The sequence below is a fragment of the Muntiacus reevesi genome, chromosome 2, assembly GCF_963930625.1.
Source record: "Muntiacus reevesi chromosome 2, mMunRee1.1, whole genome shotgun sequence".
Lineage (NCBI taxonomy): Eukaryota > Metazoa > Chordata > Mammalia > Artiodactyla > Cervidae > Muntiacus > Muntiacus reevesi.
In genome coordinates, this window is record NC_089250.1 from 48,482,271 (window position 1) to 48,506,055 (window position 23,785).

At 38.0% G+C, this 23,785-nt stretch overlaps 1 pseudogene; it reads right to left on the reverse strand.

Annotated features, from left to right (window-relative positions):
* Positions 1-20,451: 20,451 nt before the first annotated feature.
* Positions 20,452-21,733, reverse strand: LOC136157871 (splicing factor 45-like; annotated as a pseudogene).
* Between the last annotated feature and the right edge of the window lie 2,052 nt (positions 21,734-23,785).

Consider the following 23,785-nt stretch of genomic DNA (forward strand, 5'->3'; position numbering starts at 1 on the left):
GGCAAATAGATGGGGAAACAGTGGAAACAGTGGCTGATTTTATTTTCCTGGGCTCCAAAATCACTGCAGATGGTGATTGCAGCCATGAAATTAAAAGACGCTTGCTCCTCGGAAGGAAAGTTATGACCAACCTAGACAACATAGTAAAAAGCAGAGACATTCTTTTGTCAACAAAGTTCTATCTAGTCAAGGCTATGGTTTTTCCAGTGGTCATGTATGGATGTGAGAGTTGGACTATAATGAAAGCTGAGTGCCGAAGAATTGTTGCTTTTGAACTGTGGTGTTGGAGAAGACTCTTGAGAGTCCCATGGACTGCAAGGAGATCCAACCAGTCCATTGTAAAGGAGATCAGTCCTGGGTGTTCGTTGGTAGGACTTATTTTGAAGCTGAAACTCCAATACTTTGGCCACCTCATGTGAAGAGTTGACTCATTTGAAAAGACCCTGATACTGGGAAAGATTGAGGGCATGAGGAGAAGGGGACGACAGAGGATGAGATGGTTGGATGGCATCACCGACTCAATGGACATGGGCTTGGGTCGACTCCGGGAGTTGGGGATGGATAGGGAGGCCTGGCATGCTGCGGTTCATGGAGTCGCAAAGAGTCAGACACAACTGAGCGACTGAACTGAACTGAATACATAAAAAAATTTTCCCCAAATCCTTTCTAGGTGCAAAGAGAAAAATTACTCTTAATATGCTAAGAACCTGATAACTGTAGTGAGAAGTTAAAAGATTACTTCCAGTCTTGCTGGCATATTTTTCTTTACATAATCTAGGATTAAATTAACATATTAGTGGCCTCATTACCAGGCTGCTTAAGAAACTTGAGATTCAGTCTGGCTCCTGGATCCTTTCCTGTTGTCTCTATGCCCAGGCAGGCACTCCTCTTTTTGACCCATATAATTTCCCCTGAAATTAGGGAACATCTTTCACTAGTAAGAGTGAAGCATTAATTTTAGCATTCCATTTGTGGATTCCAGTTCACTTGTAGGCAGGTGTGAACTTCTTGTCAAATTATCTGTTCTATAACCCAAATGCTGAAGAAAACATAGGCTGATATTAATTTTGATACAACTATCTCTTTCTTTGGAACAGTTATTTCCAAACACTTTTATAAGCACCACTTTCATCATTTTCTGGAACACTATTAGCTATAGTTTCATTTGCTCTCAGTTATCAGTCTCTCAGCTCCAACTGGGAAATGAGTCTTCTAAGAATGTCTTTTATTTAGAGAAGCATATAGCCATTTAAAAAGACAATTGCAATTCAATAAAAAATGAAGTGATTGAGATTTACCTGAGATTTTAACAGGTCTTGGGAAGAGCTGGAGAAGAATAGAGTTGGAGAGAAAGTAGGAAGGGGGAAAAGGAAACATTTCTAAATTGAATTTTTAAGAATGAAGCACATAAAGATTGCTGAATGTTTCAAGCATAGAAATGAGTAAGGCAAAGGCATACAGTGAGAAATGTTCTTCTTTAGATTGTTTGATTCATTATTTGATTTGCTAATATCAAATGGGCATTGGATTTCTGGAATGAACCACACTGAGTTGTAATGTATTATTCTATTACATCATTATTTTTAATACATTACCAGACTTGGTTTGATTTGCTGTTATTTTGTAGAGGGTTTTTTGTGTCTGTCTTCATGAGGGATATCGGTGTATACTTTTATAGAATTGTGTTTATCTGACTTTGGTATTAGAATAATGCTGACTTCAAATTACTTCAAAAGTGTTCCTTCATTTTCTATTTTATAGAAGAAAATATCTAAAGTTGCTATGATTTCTAAAATTATTTAAAAATTCACCAATGATACCATCTTATTTTAAAATCTGGACCCAGGTTTTAAAATAATGGATTGAATAAATACTTTAATAGCTGTAAAACTACTCATATTATCTACTTCATCTTATGTGAGCTTTCAGTATTTGTGGTTTTCGAGAAATGGGTTCATGTCATCTAAGTTTTCAAGTTTATGTGTATAATTCAAGTATTTCATTTATCTTTTTAAAGTCTATGGGTATCTGTAGTGATAGTGCCTATTTCATTACTAATTCTTTGGTAATTTGTTCAATCTTTCTCCTCTCTCTCTGTCTCTTGCCATTGAAAGGAGTTCATCCATTTTATTCTCCCTCCTTCTCAAAGGACTAGCTTTTAATTTCTTTTATTTTTTTTCTGAAATTTCATTATTTCTTTTTAAATTTCATTAATTCTAGTACTTTAAAATTAGTATTTCCTTCCTTCTTTCTTTGAGTTTGATTTGTATTCTAAGGCTAAACAGTGGGAAGATTGGAAGGAAAAAGATAGTAAATTCATCACCAAGTTTAGCAATACTTTAAATTATAGTCTTCTTTCTAATATGCCTGCTGTGACTTATCTATCAGAATCCTCAAATATCTGACTTATGTATTCTTCCCAGGATTTTGATTGTATTCTGTGTAAAACACAGGGTGCCATTTTATTGGTTATTCAAACACCATGAGCTGTGTTTCTGTTCATGGTGTGATTTTCTAAACATCCAGCAAAGTAAGTGAATTCACAAAGTACCTGGATTTATATGATACATGCATTCCAGGGAACAGAGTATATATTAGAACTACTTTTGCCCTGTTTTTTGCAAAGTTTAAGTCTAGACTCAGATAATAATAAATAGGTTTTTTTGTTTATTTAAATACAGGATGATGAGAAAATATAACAGTTCTCTATTGCACAACATTGTTCTGTACAGTCATTGTGAAAACTGAAAATGCCCTAACAGATTTTCAAAATGCCCTCTTTAGGGTATGGTGGCTCAGGAGGTAAAGAAATAGTGCAGTGGGGGAGAACTGGGTTCAAAACCTGAGTTGGGAAGATCCCCTGGAGAAGGAAACAGCTACCCACTCCAGTATGCTGGCCTGGAGAATTCCATGGACAGAGGATCCTGGCAGGCTACAGTCCATGGGGTTGCAAAGAGTCAAACAAGACTGAATGACTAACACTTTCACTTTCAGGGTAGTACTAGGCCAACTGATAAGCACTCCTTTATACTGGTGGTGTTCAATAGAACTTTCTACAGTGATGTAATGATATCAGCAACATCTAGTGTGGTAGCCACACTGAAACGTGGTGAGAGTGTCTGAAGAACTAAACTTTTAATTTAATTTGATTTATAATTTGAATTTAAGTTGAAATGGCCATCTGTTGCTATGGACTACTGTAATTCATATGGTAATTCTTAGAGATATGAGGTAACACCCTTGAAAATATCAGAAAGCAGGGAGGGGGGAAAGACTATGGGAAAAGAGTTTGAACTTTGGTTCAGAAAGCTCTAAACTGAGGTCCTAGCATAGTCAATTCTAATCTAATAAAGGTAGAAACTAGAGATGAAAATACCAAACTGTCTCACAAAGATAAGCCATAACAGAAGGTTTGCTCAATTCTCAATCCTAACTGACCTTAAACTTCTGTGCTTGTTAAATAGCTTATTAAGCTCAGTACGTCACTCATATCTGTTAATATAATTTTATCTTGAATATGTCGTCCAAACAACTAGCTATCCTTCTACTTTTGTGCCATGCATAAGCTTAATAATCTCATTACTAATGCCCTCATTCAAGAGGTTTATAAATTTATTGAATGAGAAAGATATAAGAATATGTATTTTTATACTAGCTTTAAAAGCTTTTATCTAATGGACCCTGTTCTACAGGATACCCTAAATCTTGTTTATCTTATTGTCCTCAAACATATCAAGTAATTTTTGGTCAAATACTTTTTTAAAATAAAAATTATATATATATATATATATATACATATATATATATATATGTATATAATTACCAATTGTACTTACCAATACCAAATACACACACACACACACACACACACACACACACACACATGTATATATATATATTTAAATGGGCCAATATTTTACTTGGAAAAAGACATGAGATTAATTTGATGGGATTTGTTACATAGGTAATGTTATTCCAATTTATAAGTAAGGAAAATGTAACACGATGAGATTTTTCAGTTTCCTTAAGGTCAAATAGTGAGGAAGTAATGGACCTGGAAGAAATGAGAAACATCTAATTCCAAGACCTGTGACATTTCTACTATTGTTGTTATTCAGTCACTAAGTTGTGTCCGACTCTTTGTGACCCCATGGACAGCAGCACGTCAGGCCTCCTTATTGCTCATTATCTCCCGGAGTTCACCCAAGTTCATGTCCATTGAATCAGTGATGCCATTCAACCATCTCATTCTTTGCTGTCCTCTTCCACTTTTGCCTTCACGGAGGGGATGGAAAACCACTCCAGTATTCTTACCACAAGAACCCCATGAACAGTATAAAAGACATTTCTACTGGGCCACTCTAATAGGCAACCTTTAAGAAAGTCCTCAATGAATCCTGTCTCCTAGTATCATTGAGTAAGTTTCTTCTAAACAATAGAATACAATGACACAGTACTAGTACAATGCTTAGTTATTCAACCATGTTGCTGAATTGGAATCACATCAAGATTTTATAATTTTAGAACTTGTGATATTCTAAATGTTCTACATGCTACTTATTATAAGGAAAAATTTACCTTCTTGTGTTAAAATTTCAAAGGTGCTTATTTGTTATTTGTATTCTAATCTCTGGTACATACATATCCAGCAGGGTCCCCTGTGTCCAGGTTATCTCTGTGGTGTTTCTGGCTATGGATTACTGAACATTGCCCATCTATGTCATGCTTATTATGCTGCTCCCTTTCCTAGAATGGAGTTTTACCATTTTATTCGTATTGAGCAATATGTTAAATGCATATGCATCTCCATAAAGACATATAATTCTTTATGCTTCTGCTTCTCACAAGGATGCTCTAGCAAGATCAGTAGAAATTATGTTTGGGGGTTTTCTCATTCAAAAACTCTCATGGGGATGGAGATGTCCCTGAAAGAGATTTTTCTTCCCAGTAGACATTTTTGGTAGAGAAACTGACAGGGAAGTGCCCTGGAGTTCAGTTGTAGTCAGATGTATAATCTCATACACAATATGCCAAGTAATTGGAAATTATCAAGTGGCAAGTGGGTTACTAAGAAGAGGAACACATGAGAGTACCATTGGCTTGCCTGTTGGAAAGGCTTGAACAGCCTCCTTCCTGAACTGAGTCAGTCAGTAGGAAGTGAAAGTCAAAAACAATGTGAGTGTGGGTGCTCCAGGGCTGGGCTGGAGTACTCTAAAGTTTAAGATAGTATGTTTCTGAAAACCAGAAGCAGGCAGTGAGCTTGTCTGAACAAGGCTGGATACAATCAATTAAATGCTATTCTAAGTGCACATTTATGAATATCTACTAATGTTTTTCCCCTCCCCATCCCCTTCAATTTATGACTCCTCAAGGCATTCAACATTGAAATTGGGCTTTCAATTGATGTGGTTAAAGAGGAAAAACAGCTTTAATTATGTTAGAAATATAAGCAGAACTTAGTTTTAACCAGTCTCCTCTACTTCAACTTTTGTAGGCCAGATGTTTTTCTAGTAATCTTCATGAAACTGTTCATTGTACACAGACCTTATAATCTGTTAATGCAGTAAAATTTTTTTCCCTTTTCTTTTTGGCTAGAAATAGTTATCTAGGAGCAACCTCAACACATAAGAACAAGAAGCTACTTCTGTTTTGATGCTTTTTTCCCCTAAATGATCTAAGTGAACAGGGCTATGGCAGTGAGTTCCCCTCACCAAGACCAACTTGGTAGCAGGCCACCTCAATGTTATCAATTTTGCATTCCCAGCTGGTACCCCAGTGTAGTTTTAATAGAATCTTCTGCGCGTGGCCCTAACAAACTCCCCACTGCTTCCTGAGGTGGATTAAAAGATGCAAACTCACTGAAATATGCCAAAGAATATAATGGTCTCTACAGAAGATCTGGCTGTGTCAACCAACAAAAAGTTCCAGCTGTGGCCGCTGTGTGGAACAAAGGGAACTCTTGGCTTAACATGGAGTGCGTGCTTCTGACGTTCCAGTTCAGGCAAGAAATAAATAAAGCTATTACAAAGCCCTTGAACAGATGTGTCTGACATAGTCTAAAATGTGTTTGTACAGAAACTTTGCTATCAACGTGGCTCATTCTTATAGCAACGGACATCTGTTCCTGAAGGCTAAAGCGGGGTACAGTCCATAATCACAGCCCAGAGCTGATCTGGCTGGCCTCTTTGAACTGCCTTTTCCCTGGGCACTGTTGTTCACATTTATCTACATAGTCTCAGTCATGTGTGGGTCAATGATTTATTTAACACAGAATCTGAATGCCTCTGTGTCAAGGAATCAGATTCTGTCCAATAGTCAAAGACTTGAAAATTTCCATTTGTTTTCCAGGAGCAATTTTGCACATTCCCCATAGATAACTTGACACTGTTATGCCCTGTCACAGTTTACATCTGTCTTGGACTTATATTGTTTCTAAGGTTGGCTATTGATCATTGTTCTCACATGAATCCTTCATTATTCTATTAGGAACCATTTATAAACACATTCCTTGGACAGATGACAAAAGGATCCATGATGGACAACTTCTTATTCAAAACAGCTGCCCAATATGTAAATCAAAAGCTGTTAAAGATTGTATTGAGCTGAGAACAATTATACAAGGTTCTAGCCTGTTGTGAATTAAAATGACTGCATTAGAGCTTAAGGGATTTGTAAACCAAGTCTTTCTTTTCAAGAATGCCAGTTCAGATTCAGCTCAGGTCATTGACAAGAAATATGTGAGAATAATGTAAAACAAATCTATGCTCTCAATATTATTATTAATAGATAATATTTTCCAAAAGCACTATTTACTGCTCTGGTTATCTTATCTGAAAACATAAGGAATGAAAGATTGAAACTAAATTAAGGTCATAACTAAAATAAGTTACTTAGAATTTATTTTAAATTTAAGAATTTATAAAATTTTAATCATTTTGGTGGTGGTGGTTTAGTCACTAAGTCAGGTCCGACTCCTACAACCCTATGGACTCTAGCCTGCCAGGCTCCTCTGTCCATGGGAATTCTCCAGGCTAGAATACTGGAGTGGGTTGCCATTTCCTTCTCCAGGGTTCATCATTTTAGGCACATTTTAAGATTGTCTTCAAGTTATTCTTGTCCTACTTACACACAAACACATACACAAAAGATTTCTTCTTTCCTTTTTTATCTGAAAATAAAAGTAAAAACTGAATAATCAATAGGAGGTTGTGGAAATATTAATAACAGCTAATGTTTATTGACTGTTTGCTATATATGTCAACTACTGGTCTAAATATTGGCACATTTATTCCTCACAATAACCTCATGAAGTAAGAACTATTACTGCCCTCATTTCATAGTTGAGGAAACTAAAACCAGTGAGATTAAATACGATTACTTAATGTCACATCATATTCAAACTTGTAATGTCCAACTCAAGAGCTCATACTTCTTTACTAAAATTTCTCCAAGAAAGGCACATTGAAACGCCAGTACTTAGTCAAGTAAATTAACATTTGTTCCCAATCTACAATAGATAAATAATGCCAATATTTATTAAACATCTTAATTATGTTCAGTACCTAGACTTTCTCATTTAATGTCCCATTTTTAAAAGGCAAAATTGTTTAGCCCATTTAAGATGACTTCAATTAGCTCCATTTGTTTTAATCTGAAGATATTTACATATAGCAACTGAAGGGTTAAATTTCTCATCCCTCTCCCCATACTCTAAATCACAATGTAGGACAGAAGCAGGTTAACTAAGCCTTTGCAGGGAGTTGATGTCTTTGTGTGACTCTCATTTCAAATACAACTTATGCATATGGAATCGGTGTTTATGTAATATAAAGATTCAGTGTTGCTGGGACTCAAAACATTGAAATTTGATTTCAGGATATTTTTGTATGATATATTTTCATGCATGTGTGGCATAACAGAGGGTTAATGAGGGTTTTAACCCTAAAGAGAGTTTTGACCCTAAAGAGGGTTTTGTCCCGAATTCAATTCCAATAGTAAAGATGAAATTAGTGTCGGAATTATATTTGTCTTGTCAGGGTCTAGGTCTTGTAATAGCCTGTTATCTCTAGCCTCTCTCCCAAAGAAGGTAAGCAATGGGACAAGGAGAAAAAAATAAAATTTGAGGTAAATGGAATGGGGAAAACAATTTTTTTTTACTTTAATACATTTTATCTGAATGATCTGTTTATGTAATGCCACCATTTCAGTAATTAGCTATGTCGCCTATTTATACATATAAAAAACCTATGGGAAAAATATTTAATTCCAGTTGACATACTACTTCAAAGATACAAGGAAAAGTAGGAATATGCAAAGATAAAAGGTAAATAAAAGAGACAGTCTATCACTATTCTTCCTCATCTTCTATTGAATTTCTTTCCTCTTCTCTGTTAATTTATCCCTGATCCAAACTCAATAGAGGCATGCCCTCCTGAGGCAGAAAGTAAAAAAGCCACCCAGGGTAAAGTGATGGGAGATTCATTCCTGTGGACTGGAACTCCAAGATGAAAATAGCAGGACAATTAAGAGAGGAGGCTGGACCCTACCCAGACCACATCTCATTCTCGAAGTCAGCAGACCTCCCCAACCACATATGCACAGAAAGGCTCCTTGGAGGCCAAAGGGATGCTTATTACCCATTGGCTTTTGTGGTAGATTCCATCTTGGCTGAGAGATGTGTGCATACACATGGGACGATCTTGAGATACACTAAATAGGGACTGTGAACCAGGGAAATCAATATAATTGGCCAAAAGAAATGCCCTATAAAAGAAATGCCCATGAGGGTGTGACTCAGGGACTTGCTCTTTGAGTCTGCCCATGTGTCTATCCACACATATTATACTCTTTTTCTTCCTAATAAACACTTTACTTGCTTCACTACTTTCCATCTTTGTGGAAATTCTTTTCTGCACAGCCCAAGAGCCACGGCCTGGTCACTGACCTCTAGTCTGTATATCCTTAGCCACTCAGTCGTGTCCGACTCTTTGTGATCCCATAGACTCTAGCCCACCAGGCTTCTCTGCCCATGGGGATTTTCCAGGCAAGAATACTGGAGTGGGTTGCCATGTACTCCTCCAGGGGATCTTCCCAACCCAGGGACTGAACCCAGGTCTCCTGCATTGCAGGTGGATTCTTTACTGTCTGAGCCACCAGGGAAGCCTGACCTCTAGTCTAGTGGCTAGGATTTGGTGCTCTCATCATCCTAATCCAGCATCAATTTCTGGCTGAGAACCCAAGCCTTACTTCAAGCCGCTGCGGGTCAAGGTCACTCGAGGTCACTCTTGGCATCAAGAATTAGTTCTTTTAGCCCTATGATTGAAATGATTACATTTCTGTTTTGTTCTATTCCTCAAAGTTGAATTCTTAAGATTTAACTATGTCATCCATTCATTCAGTATTTTGGCATACCTACTTCATGCCAAGCACTGAGCTTGCTAACAAAGGAGGCAAAAATATATGTCCTCAAAGAAGTCAGTAGAAGAGGCAGGAGCATGGAGTGATTACAGCAATGTAGAAAAGCCATAAAAATTTTACCATTATTTGTTACAGAAGCTTAGAGGAAAGAAAGATCACCTACCTGGGAAGATCAGAAAAGAACTTACCAAGTATACAAGGGAGAGGAAAGTCCTTTAAATAGTAACATGGAAAATGAAAATATATTTTCAGGATGGACAATCTCCTGCAAATTAATTATTCAACTTAAAATATGCATTCACAGGGGACATGAAGACTTTTAATACAATAGCAATTATTACAGTGTAAGTGTATTAATGACAAAATACTTATAATCAACTCTTAATCTCCAGTTTAAGGAAGGGATAACATTAATGGATTAAGCCTACTTTGATCAGTACAGCATATAATCTCTTCTTTCTCTCATTCTCTGCAGTGATTATTAACTGAAAACTCAGTTTCTCAATTAATCATGTCTGGCTTCTGACAGTATTTCAATCACTGCCCCAATCTTAGTTAAATATGTGATTAGATAATATCTTATTTTCACTTTTGGTATCATATTATGAGTACCATGTCAGGAACAAACATTCCTGATACATCTTCCTATAATATATGAGGCCTTAGTCCATTTCAATTTCATTTGACTTGATAAGTGAAACTGAAGAAAGAAAAAGGGAAATTAAGTGAATTGCTATTTACTGAACACTTACTAGAGAGAGCATTTACCATAGAATATATAGTCACATTTAGCTACATCTAGATGGATAAAGCAACTTAAAACATGGGTTTTGGAGACATATAGATTGGAATCACACCTTGGTGTGAAGATATCTTTCCCACTCTGGGTCTCAGCTTTCAAATATGTAGAATAGGGATATGAGTTGTGTCTGGTTTATGGGATTGTGTTCAGGATTAAGTGAAATCTCCTATGTTACAGTCCTTACATGTCAAAGTATCTAAAAGTAAAATAGTGTTAGTTCATGGCTAGTTATATCAGTCGGTTGTTTTCTCAATAATGATACTCAACAAAACATATGTAACTCAGTGGCTTAGAGCAATGAGCTCTAATACTCCTACCTTTTCAGGCCAGCATGGAATCTGCTGAGTCTAGACTGTTTTTGACTGAGTGTGGCTCAGAGGTGCAAGTTGGACACAGGTCAGTTTCTGCCTTTTCCCGTCCTTGTCTTAGCCAGTGGCTACCAAGATACGTTCCTCTTATGGAAAAGGCAGTAGAGCTACAGCAAAACCCCAATGCACAAGCATATATCAAACCTCTGTTTAAGACACATCTGCTAACATCTCATCGACCAAAATAAGTTACACAGTCAACTTGAAAATCATGTCATGAATATTTGTTAAAAATTATTCAACTTGCCATAATATTTTAGCTTATTATCCTAGTTTTTAAAATTTGACTGTCTAAATATAATCTGTATCTGCATATAAAAATGTATAGCTTGACTAATATTTTTCTTAATTATACAACTAATTTTAAAATTGCTTAACAGAAAAAGGAAGGCCTGAATAAGCTATAACTGATTAACTGTGAAGAAACTTCACAAGATGAACAATGATGTCAAGAGGTAAACAAATGACAATCATGAATAATATATTAAATGATTAACCATTCTAGAACTTCATGGAATTTTGTGCTAGATGGAAACATTTTGGCTGTGTATTTTGTAAAAGTCGAAGGAAGCAGAAGACACAGACCCAGTATTTTGGGTTATTATGGCAGTTTGAAGTCAATTGTTGTTGCTTTTTTCTCCATTTTTTGGTCTACCATTCATAAATGTGATGGAGATTGAGCCATTTTCACATCCATTAGCTTTAGTAGCAGTTCATTCATCCTTTCAAAAAATTATCGAGTGCCTACTATATTCCAGGCTCTATGCTTGTTATTAGAGGCACAACCGTGATTGTAAACAGCTTTCCAAATTGGAAGCTTCCATTACATGAGTGTAAAAAATAATTTATTTCTTAAATTCCACAAAGCCATGATGGAAAAAAGACATAATTTGGAATAGGTTACCCACAACTCTGAACATTCCACATGTCTACATGGAACAGAGTCCCAGGAGAATGTGGAATGGGGCTAAAATGAGGGGTTCTTAGGTAGATACGAATTGTTTGCTGAATGAGCAGGCATTTCTTACAGCTTGAGCTCACTGTTAATCCTCTCACTTAGGTTATTAGAGAGACATTTCATCAATTTAGAATTCTTACCATTCTTGTTTCTAGTGAAAAATGTTAATCAGCAGGTATGTATCAATTTTTGAAGACTTGTGCTAAGCATTTCCTCGCACCTCAATTTGAGTCTAGAATCATTACACTTAGAAAGGCTAGAAACTGAAAGTGCTGACACTGGACTTCTGTTTCTGCTTTCCAAGCTGATGGGACGTGTGTGTAGACAATAAGGGTAATTCCTCTTTTCTAAATTAAAAGATTCTAAAGATAGATTGTGACAGACAGCTCTTCTAGGCAGACAGAGAATGAAATGATGGCTCTCCTGGAATAGAAAGGTACTGACATTAAGATGTTGAGTGGGGGAACTACACTTTCTTATAGTTCCTTTATTCTTTTAAATAACCTCAGTTAAGTTACAGTTGTTCAGTGACAATTAGTGAAGACATGAAAGTTTGCACCTTCACTCTAAGCCGTTGGTTTCTGTCTTATTGTCAGCCTCAGAACTGCCTTACAGAGAGAAAAGAAGAGGGTTGTACAGAGCATCTTCTAGATCTGTGATTAATGGTATATCTTCATCACCCATTTTACCACCTTGAACCCACAACCTGACTTTAAGTGCACCCTACAAGCACATACCCCATGCTACATTTCTGCAAGTTTCACCAAAAAGGCTTGATTTCTCTTCTAATTACCATCACAACAGCTCCCATTATGGTTTGACCCTAGTAATTTAGTTATATTTGTGCTACTACAATGCACCAAATAGATAATAATGAACACTGATGCAGCCTTGGGTTGAAGCAAACTATCATTACACAGGCTTAATGAAGTTACCAGAAAAGGCAGTATGTAAAAAACATACTCAGATTAAGAAAAAAACAAAAACAAAAAACCTGAACGTTTCACATTCCTAAAGCTCTGCTTTATACTTGGAAACTCCTGGAGAACTAACATGTGCTATTCACTTCTCTTCCTTGATTTCTGATCTATGATTTCCAGACTTATGCCACCACATTCCAAACTTTCATCTTTTACCTCTCAGTGTCTAACTGTGTTTGTCAAATCAAGACAAACAGTGGTGTAATTTATAGCATGGATCAAATGGGATACTTACTTGGTAACCCAATTTTGTACAAAATATGCTAAATTAAAATTAAAAATTTTGGAGCTTGGTCAAGATGTTGGCCATCAGACCCATCAAATGAGGCAGAGACCATAGCTGGATCTCCTTGGAAAAGCAGATAACTAAGTTACTGCACCTGTAACTTAAAATCATAACCAGCTAGCATCTCAGGATGAATGAATTTGAGCCAGAAATTGCTTTTGTGAAAGTCAGTGCTTAAACAGGTAGTGTGCAATATGAAAAAGCAGAAGGGGTGTTGGTAAGGACATCATGTATTGACAACAGAGATTGTTTTCCAGAGAGGATTAGACTAACTTTGAGAATCAATGAAAGGAGACTAAAAGGCATTCCCAAGTGTTCAACGTGAGCTGGACATCATTTTCAGTTCTTGAATGATGAGATATGATATAGAGGACACACATCTCAGTATTTCATATAACATTTTTATAATTATTGTGTAACTTGCCCTGAGGGAAATGAAGACACAAGAAGAAATGTGGTTTAACCAGTCTGGCTATGACTTTGAGAAGTGAGATTAGGAGGTCTTGAGGGATTCACATCCCTAACCTCTTTCTTACTTACCCTAATCCCTTAGAGGCATGAAGAACACTCATTCTTACCTTATCTCATAACATAACTTCTACAGTTACCGATTTCTAAAAAGGATGATAACCTTAGTACAGAGTCAAGTTCTCATAATAAAAATTCTCCTCTGTGTTTAAGGATCATGGTAAATTATCTGTGGCTATTCAAGTTCAACTCGCTTAAATTCCAAAGGGTCCTTCTAAAGAGATTTCCCTGATTCTCCTCATTGTTGAATAGTTCTCAACTATTTCATGCCCCAGTAGGCCCGCATTCCTATTTTAAGTGCCTATCTGGGTAACAGATTAAGAGAGAAATGATGGAGATGAAGTTTAAATTTGCCAAACGGATTTTTATTTTAATTTGACATCATTTTCCCTGTGTCTCCTCATCAACGCATAACTAGGAAAAACTCTTGGGTCAAACTGCATTTTTATGCTCTTAATATATTCCATGTCCACATCACTTACTCTCTGTTATCTCTACCACCTCTTTGATCTATCAACTTTTCCTTTCTCTATACCAGGTGAGCTAGTTTTTAGCTGAAGATAGGGCCTGTTGTTCATCTGGGAATCATTTGACTATCCAGTGTTAAGTAATGGAGCTGCTGTATTTTTGCTTCACCTGTTATATGTGTTTCTATCTTTGTAATTGAATTTCCTGATCAGAGTGAAGTTGCAATGGGGACAGATGTTCTTAAAATTAAAAAAGGGAAAAGGTTAAGGACAAAAAAACATGTATAAATATGGGGGTGACTTACATTGTTAAAAATGAAGTTTGTGTGCTTTGGATTTCATACGCATTTCTGATGAAAATAAACCAAAGTGAATCTCGGATTCCAATGAAACGTCACTTTCTTGCAGAGACAGGAGAGAAGACATGGGTGGGAGAAACACATACCCATAATACCTGGCAGATCCTCTCTGCAACTTGTCCCAGTAATATCAGCGACTCTTCAGGAAAGTATACATGCTGAACTCAATCAAGGGATTATAGCAAGAAAAGTCTTTGAGTAGAGAGTTGAGAAATGTAGGTTCTTTCTTCACTTCTAATGCTCTGACTCTGGCCCAAATAGGATGTGTTTGCCTTCAATTAGATTCTGATTGCTATGCCATAAATTAAAATACAGTAAAATAAAATAAATTAAAAATGAAATAGAACAAAAGCTCCCCTGTGATCTCCTAATCACAAAATACATTTCAAGTATTAGTCTTTCTTGCCTATACACATTGGTTCCACCCATCAGTTTTATCTGAATTTGGCTTAAAGCTAAGAATACATCTTGTTTTTCACTATACATGATGGATTCCAGATGTTCAGATTGAGTAACTGTTCTCCCCCGTAGATATAACAGACCATAGCATCAAGGTAACTAGGCAAAATGAGCAAACCAGGGCCTGCAAATTATCTTAATTATTTCAACTATGAGAAAACAGTAAAGCACTGGGTAATACAACAGATAGCCCTTTGAAAGAGCAAACAAAAAATCCTGTTACTTTTAAGCCAAACCTGCTCCCTGCAAAGTATAATGTGTGTGGAATAATTCAGAAGAAATCTTGCACTATACCATTTTCACAATTGGTATTCTCTGCCTAGTCTTCAGCATTGCTGCTGCTGCTGCTAAGCCGCATCAGTCGTGTCCGACTCTGTGAGATCCATAGAGGGCAGCCCACCAGGCTCCTCCGTCCCTGGAATTCTCCAGGCGAGAATACTGGAGTGGGTTGCCAATGCCTTCTCCGAGTCTTTAGCATTGATTAACATACAGATCATAATGCTAATATTGATCTGCTATTCATTTTTTAAAAATGATGTTCTATAGCTCAAGTATCATTGCTGAAAATATAGATGTGCTTTTACATCATTCAAGATGTCTCTGTTGCTTCCAGCATTTGAAAAGTCAGTTACAAATATCACCACTGAAGTGAGTCAGATTTATACATCAGACACATATACAGAGATGCATGGAAACAAATCTATATATTTATTTCTACTTTCCATGATTAAGAGAAAGTACAGCTGATATTCCACTTGACATAGAATTATCCAAGTTTGGTCTTCCAGGCCTGGAAAATGGAGTTAAATTGTAGTTTATGTCAGTGCTGTACCAAAAGGTGAGTTCTGCCCCAGCAATCCCCTCTGGTTCTCAACTATGCTGTAAATTAATCTGTCCAAATCATTGACACTCATCCGCAATGCACAGGTGGCAGTCTCCTTTCATGCACACCAAAGAGCATAAGACAAAAATAAATTGTAATGTCATTAAAAACATGCTAAAATAATATTTTTCCCATCTGCTAAGCCCAGCCCCTGTGGTAAATGAACTAACAGGTATCCACACTCACATTTGATACACAGATACTGCAAGCTATTAATTAACATGAATATGACAGGAGTCGATTGGATTTCTCTCCTGTAGACATTAATCAAAGCCCAAAACAGAACACGCTCCTTGTATAACATTCAGATTTGTGGGTCTTCAGATGTGGCTGCTGTAAAGCCCATTTCTGTCTAAATATTTACAACAAATGAGTTTGCTCAACAGGGATACTCTATGTGCCAGGTTCTACACTGCCAAAGTCATGATCAGCAGACCCATCAGCTTGGCCTGCCTCATTTTCCTGATATGCAGACTACAAACAAGAACAATCCAAGGGTAAAGTCCTTTTTTTTTTTTGCATTCAACCTGTCAGTTAAAAATAAGCTTTGCTGTTTCCTCCCCTTTAATAATTATAGACAAATATGTATGTCTTAAGATGCTACGGTGAGGAGTATTAGAAAATTCAAAAAGAGATGAGTCTTGGCATTAGAAAACCACTAATTATCTTTCATCTCATCATAAATACTTAGGGGGTTACTAAACTTTTATAGAAACAAATGGAGAATGGCTCTAAAAAGTCTCAATAAATTAATAAGTTAGAAAATAAGAAATCTAGCAAAAGTATCCTTTCCCAAATCTCAGGCCATGAGAATTTTACTGGTGAATTATTTCAAGCTTCCAAGGTAGAAATAATTCTGCTCTTTCATTTTTTTTAAAGACAGAGAAATAAGTTAACTCCTTAAAGTCCTTTTAGAAAGTCATCTTAACAGTGAGGTTTCATGACCTTTAATGTAGAAAGAAATCAAGTTAGGGTATGAGAGACAGTGGATAAAAATAAATTAACTAATACCCCTCTGTATTTAGCGCTCTTCATTTTCAATTGACTCTCAGCAGGTAAACCTAGGTGAAGGGGAAAAGAAATGCAGACTCAGTTACACACTAGTGGAAAAAAAAGAAAGAATATAAAAAATGAGATATGTGATTATACTTAAAAATAGTATGTCTATGTCTCTCAGAAAAAATAGTCGTGAGTCGGTGCTCAATTAAGCTGTTGTGTGCTGAGGCTGTTCTGATAACGCAGGCAGAATTGAAGGAACCCGGAGGGAGATGAAATACCATAAGGAAGAGAGTTCCTTGGCATTCTCTCTCCTCTCCTCCTCCCTCCCACTTCTCTTTCCTATCTATCCCTCTCTCACACACCTTCTTTCTATGTTCTTCCTCTCTCTTTTCTTCCTTTCATAAACTTTGCTTGGGGCTGTACTAGATGTAATTGACCCTGTGAATAGAACAATCTCTAACTGCTTGCTTCTGTCAACTCTTCCTACTGAATGGATATCAGGAGGGGAACCCATCTTGAGTGGAGGCTCAACTCAGGGGCATCACTACAGGCAGATCTTCAGTTGCTGTCATGCACCTGATTTAACTGAATTCTATCTATCTATCTAGTTGCCTCCATTTGAATCCTTTCTATGTCAGTTAAGCCCATTGGTGTCTGTGGCAGTAGTATTTTCCAAAGATGACTAAATTAATATCTCCAGTGCTGCACGTTCTTCTAGAACTCCTATTCCCTCCATTAAGAGATGAAATTTTGTTGCTTTGTTGTTGCTCACTCCCTAAATCATGTCCGACTCTTGGTGACCCCATGGACTGCAGCATGCCAGTCTCTTTTGCCCTTCATTATCTCCTGGAGTTTGCTCAAATTCATATCCATTGAGTTGGTGATGCTATCTAATCATCTCAACCACCGCTGCCCCATTCTTCTCCTGCCTTCAATCTTTTCCAGCATCAGAGTCTTTTCCAATGAGTCAGCTTTTCATCAGGTGGCCAAAATATTAGAGCTTCAGCTTCAGCATCCATCCTTTCAATGAATATTCAAAATTGATTTCCTTTAGGATTGATTGATTTGATCTCCTTGCAGTCCAAGGGACTCTCAGGAGTCTTCTCCAGCACCACTGTTTGAAAACATCAATTCTTTGGCACCCGGCCTTCATTTATGGTCCAACTCTCACATCTGTATGTGACTACTGGAAAAACCATGGCTTTGGCTATATGGATCTTTGTTGGGAAAGTGAAGTCTCTGATTTTTTTTTTTTTAATTTAGAGAATGCTCTAGTTTTTGTAATCAAGCCCGTGTAGATAAAACCTTACACTTAGAGTGAGCTGTGTGTGTTAGCAGCTCAGTCATGTCTGATTTTTTTTTTTGCAACCCCATGGAAACTCACCAGGTTCTTCTGTCCATGGAATTCTCCAAGCAAGAATACTGCATTGGATTGCCATTTTCTTCTCCAGAAGATCTTCCCAACCCAGTGATCTAAGCTGAGTCTCCCACATTGCAGGCAGACTCTTTACCATCTGAGCCACCAGAGAAGCCTTATTCAGTGAGTTACCTCTTTACAAATAAAGAAAATTATGTTTAACCTTTCTAGACCAACTTGACTATTAATTTCTGTACAATGCCAAGCTGACACAGCTAAAGTTTATAAAAATGTATATTATATATTTGTACACACACACACACACACACACACACATATCTATATATATCTATATCTATCTATCTATCTATCTGTATATATATATATATATATATATATATATAGAGAGAGAGAGAGAGAGAGAGAGAGATGGACTCATGCACTGTAACCCACTAGACTCTATTGTCCATGGAATTCTCCAGGCAAGAATACTGGAGTGGGTTTACCATTTCCTACTCCAGGGGATCTCTCTGACCCAAGGATTGAACCCAGGTCTCCCACATTCCAGGCAGACTCTTTACTGACTGAGCCATCAGTTCAGTTCAGTCACTCAGTCTTGTCCAACTCATTGCGAGCCATTAGGGAAGACCTATAGATTTATTTATTTATATAAAAAGATCAATAGCAGTATGCTATGCACCAACAGCTGCAACAGTTTTTCCAAGTTTTGAAGTTATCTGATTAAAATTATAGAGACATTCAACAGGCTCCAGAAGAATTATACAAAAAAAGATCTTAAGGACCCAGACAACCATGATGGTATGACCACTCACCAAGAGCCAGACATCCTGGAGTGTGAAGTCAAGTGGGCCTTAGGATACATCACTATGAACAAAGCTAGTGGACGTGATGGAATTCCAGCTGAGCTATTTCAAATCCTAAAAGATGATGCTGTGAAAGTGCCGTTCTCAATATGCCAGCACATTTTTAGAACTTAACAGTGGCCACAGGACTTTAAAAAGGCAGTTTTCATTCCAATCCTAAAGAAAGGCAATGCCAAAGAATGTTCAAATTATTGCACAACTGCACTCATTTCACATGCCAACAAAGCAATGCTCAAAGTTCTTCAAGCTAGGCTTCAACAGTACATGAATGGTGAACTTCCAGATATTCACGCTGAATTTAGAAAAGGCAGAGGAGCCAGAGATTAAACTGCCAACATTCACTGAATCATAGGAAAAACAAGATAATTCCAGAAAAATATCTACTTCTGTTTCATTGACTATGTATAAAACCTTTGACTGTGTGGGTCACAACAAACTGTGGAAAATTCTTGAAGAGATGAGAATACCAGACCACCTTACCTGCCTCCTAAGAAACCTGTGTGCACGTCAAGAAGCAACAGTTAGAACCATACATAGAACAATGGACTGGTTCAAAATTGGGAAAGGAGTACTTCAAGGCTGTATACTATCACCCTGCTTATTTAATTTATATTCAGAGTACTTCAGGCAAAATGCTGGGCTGGATGAAGCACAAGTTGGAATCAAGATTGCAGGGAGAAATATCAATAACTTCAGATATGCAGATGACACCACACTTATGCAAAAAGCAAAGAGGAACTACAGAGACTCTTGATGAAAGCGAAAGAGAAGAGTGAAAAACCTGTCTTAAAACTCAGCGTTCAAAAAATGAAGATCATATCCTCTGGTTCCATCACTTCACAACAAATAGATGAGGAAACAATGGGAACAGTGAGAGGCTTTATTTTCTTGGGTTCCAGAATCACTGAAGATACTGCAGCCATTAAATTAAAAGATGCTTATTCCTTAGAATAAAAGCTATGACAAACCTAGACAACATATTTAAAAACAGAGACCTTTGCCGACAAAGGTCTGTATAGTCAAAGCTATGGTTTTTCCAATCATGTATGGATGTGAGAGTTGGACCATAAAGAAGGCTGCACACCAGGGGATTGATGCTTTTGAACTGTGGTGACGGAGAAGACACTTGAAAGTCCGTTGGACTGCAAGGAGATCAAACCAGCCAATTCTAAAGGAAATCAGTCCTGAATATTCATTGGAAGGACTGATGTTGAAGCTGAAACTCCAATACTTTGGCCACCTGATGTGAAGGACTAGACCTTGGAAAAGGTCTAGACATTGGAAAAGACCCTGATGCTGGGGAAAATTGAGGGCAGGAGGAGAAGGGAACGACAGAGGATGAGATGTTTTGATGGCATCACCGACTCAATGGACATGAATTTGAGCAAGCACTGGGGAAATGAAGGACAATGATGCCTAACATGCTGCAGTCCGTGCGGTTTCATAGAGTCAGGCACGACTGAGTGACTGAGCAACAACTACAAGCACACTCCGAAAAAATGGTTAAAAACAAAAACCTCAAAAACAGCTAAGTTCTGTTACTGTCTTTGTACCTGGTACCATTTTTTAAAAATTAGCTTCTCAATCATCATCTGGAAAGAAAACAGTCTAGAATACCTTCATTTAAAACAGATCTGATAAAGAATGGTCACTACTAATTATCATAAGAATTGCTGGAGATGACTCAGCCTCTAGTTTTTAAAATCAAACTTGTTATGCCAAATCCAAGACCCTGAATTTATCCAAATTAAACATGCTTTGACCACCTGGCCACCAAAATTCTTCACATTCAGATCAACAACAGTTTTAATTGCCGCCTCAACCCTGTCGAATTCTAAATATGTTCACACTGCTTTATCAACAGGGTCATCAGGAATTTCAAATATCATACATTTTCCAACTTTGCCATATTTTTCACACTCTTCCTTGGTTTCAACTTCCAAGTCTTCATCCACCTCTCCTGCACCAATCCTGTTCCTGAGTCGGATCACTTTGGTAGGACACAAGTATTTTAGCTGCTGCTGCTGCTAAGTCGCTTCAGTAGTGTCTGACTCTGGGCCACACCATAGATGGCAGCCCACCAGGTTCCCCCATCCCTGGGATTCTCCAGGCAAGTATTTTAGCTAGTGGATTTCAATTCAACTTCTTGGCTGCGACTGCCGCCCCACTTACTAGTCTTCTTCACCGATGGCGCTGTGCTCAGACCCTGCTCTTGCTTCCTGATACACTGGCCTTCCCAGAAGTCTTACTTCTGCATGAATTTATGTACTACCCTGCCCCCGACCTTGGCAAGGAAAGAGTTGCCAAGATCGGTTGTCAGGGATCGCAGTCTGTCTTGTTCCTTGCACACTGTGGGAGGGATAGAAACTAACTTTGGAAGACTGTGAGCGAGGTGGTGAATTCTCTTCATAAGAGAAGTCTTGGGTTAACTCTGTCCTTCTCCACAAGAGACATGGGGGGTTGTGATGGTGGCTCTGGTCTTACTTTTTTTCTTCCTCTCTCACTCACAATCTACATCTTCAACAGAATCTGGATCTGGTGCACCTGGAAAACCCACTAGCTTCATGTCTATTTAAGCCTCTTTTCTCTCTCTTCTGTTTCCTTCTGTCTTTCCGGTTCCTGCTGTCTCTGTTGCTCTTCTCTTTGGTGCTTCACTGCTTTCTTATAATCGTTAGGCAACATGGGATCCTATACATCAGCTAAGGGGATCAAAACTTATCCTGCAGAAAACTGGCTGGGAACAGGGTCCCTGATGCCCATGGTCACGTGTGGTGGGGGGTCTACAATCTGTTGCTCATGAAAAGCCACTTCGATTCAGGTCGATTGCTGGAGCAAGGATTGTACTTTGTTGTGTCCTCTGGCTCTTGGTTTGAGTGAGGGCTGCCTTCTTCACCTGGTGCTGAGAATGCAGAAGTTTGAAGTATTTGGACCAGTATTCTGTTTTTGAGTCACTAGTCTCCACTAGCAGGTTGCCGTACAGGGGCATCTTCTCAGTTCAATGCAAGCAAGCCTGGCGGATGCTTCTGGCACCACGGGTATGCACAAGGCCCAACATGCTGCATTGTGGCTGGGCTCGGCAATCATTGTCAGCCCTCAATGGCCTGACCCCTCTGGAGGCCATCTCTTTGGTTTTTTATACACTGTCTAGGTTTATCATGGGCTTCCCTGGTATCTCAGATGTAAAGCGTCTGCCTACAATGCAGGAGACCTGGGTTTGATCCCTGGGTCGGGAAGATTCCCTGGAGAAGGAAATAGCAACCCACTCCAGTATTCTTGCCTGGAAAATCCCATGGACTGAGGATCCTTGTAGGCTACAGTCCATGGGGTTGCAAAGAGTTGGACACGACTGAGCAACTTCACTCACTTCACTTAGGTTTATCATAACTTTCCTTCCAAGGAGCAAGTGTCTTTTCATTTCATGGCTGCAGTCACTGTCCATAGTGATTTTGAAGCAGGAGAAAATAAAATCTATCACAGCTTCCACTTTCCCCCCTTCTATTTGCTGTGAAGTGAGGGGACCAGATACCATGATCTTTGTTTTTAGAATGTTGAGTTTTAAGTCAGGTTTTTCACTTTTCTCTTTCACCCTCATCAAGAGGCTATTTAGTTCCTCTTCACTTTCTGCCATTAGAGTTCCCTAATGGCACAGTCAGTAAAGCATCTGCTTGAAATGCAGAAGACCTGGGTTAGATCCCTGGGTCAGGAAGATCACCTGGAGAAGGAAAGGGCAACCCACTCCAGTATTCTTGCCTGGGAAATCCCAAGGAGAGAAGAGCCTGGAGGGTTACAGTCCCTAGGGTTTCAAGAGTCAGACTCAACCGAGTGACTTAACTACATCTGCACATCTGGGGTTGTTGATATTTCTCCCAGCAATCTTGATTTCAGCTTGTGATTCCTCTAGCCTGGGATTTTGCATGATGCACTCTGAACATAAGTTAAATAAGCAGGGTGACATTATACAGCCACTTCATATTCCTTTCCCAATTTTGAACCAGTCCATTGTTCCATTTCCAGTTTTAACTGTTGTTTCTTGACCTGCTTACAGATTTTTCAGGAGACAAGGAAGGTGGTTTGGTATTCCCATCTCTAAGAATTTTCCAGTTTGCTGTGATCCACAGAGTGAAAGACTTTAGTCAATGAAGCAGAAGTAAATGCTTTTTTTTTCTGAAATTCCATTGCTTTCTCTATAATCCAACAAATGTTGGCAATTTGATCTTAGGTTCCTCTGACTTTTCTAAACCCAGCTTTAAAGTGAATCTGTTATATATTCACATATATCTACTCTTTTAAAAAAATATTTTCCTACTGAGTAGAGTTCCTTGTGCTATACAGCAGGTCTTTTTTAGTTATTTAGTTTTATGTATTGGGCTTTTCTGGTAGCTCAGATGGTAAAGAATCTGCCTGCAATGTGGGAGATCTGGGTTTGACCCCTGGGTTGGGAAGATTCCCTGGAGAAGGGAATGGCTACCCACTCTGGTATTGTTGTCTAGAGAATTCCATGGACAGAGGAACCTAGCAGGCTACAGTCGATGGGGTCACAAAGAGTCAGATGAGACTGAGGAACTTTCACACATACACATACACACACACACACACACACACACACACACACATATATATATATATATATTTAATATATATTTATATTTATATATAGTAGTGTATGTCCACCCCAATCTTCCAATTTGTCCCTCCTCCTCTATAACCCCAGGTAATAATAAGTTTATTTTCTACATCTGTAACTCCATTTCTGTTTTGTAAATAAGTTCATTTGTAGGCTTTTTTTAAGATTCCACATATAAGCATTATTATGTGATATTTGTCTTTGTCTGACTTACTTCACTCTGTATGACAATCTCTAGGTCCATCTGCATTGCTGTAAATAGCATTATTTCATCCTTATTTTATGACTGAGTAATATTGCATTGTATATATGTACCACATATTCTTATCCATTCCCCTGTTGATGAACATTTAGGTTGTTTACATGTCCTGACTATTGCAAACAGTGCTGCAATAAACATTATGGTGCGTGTAT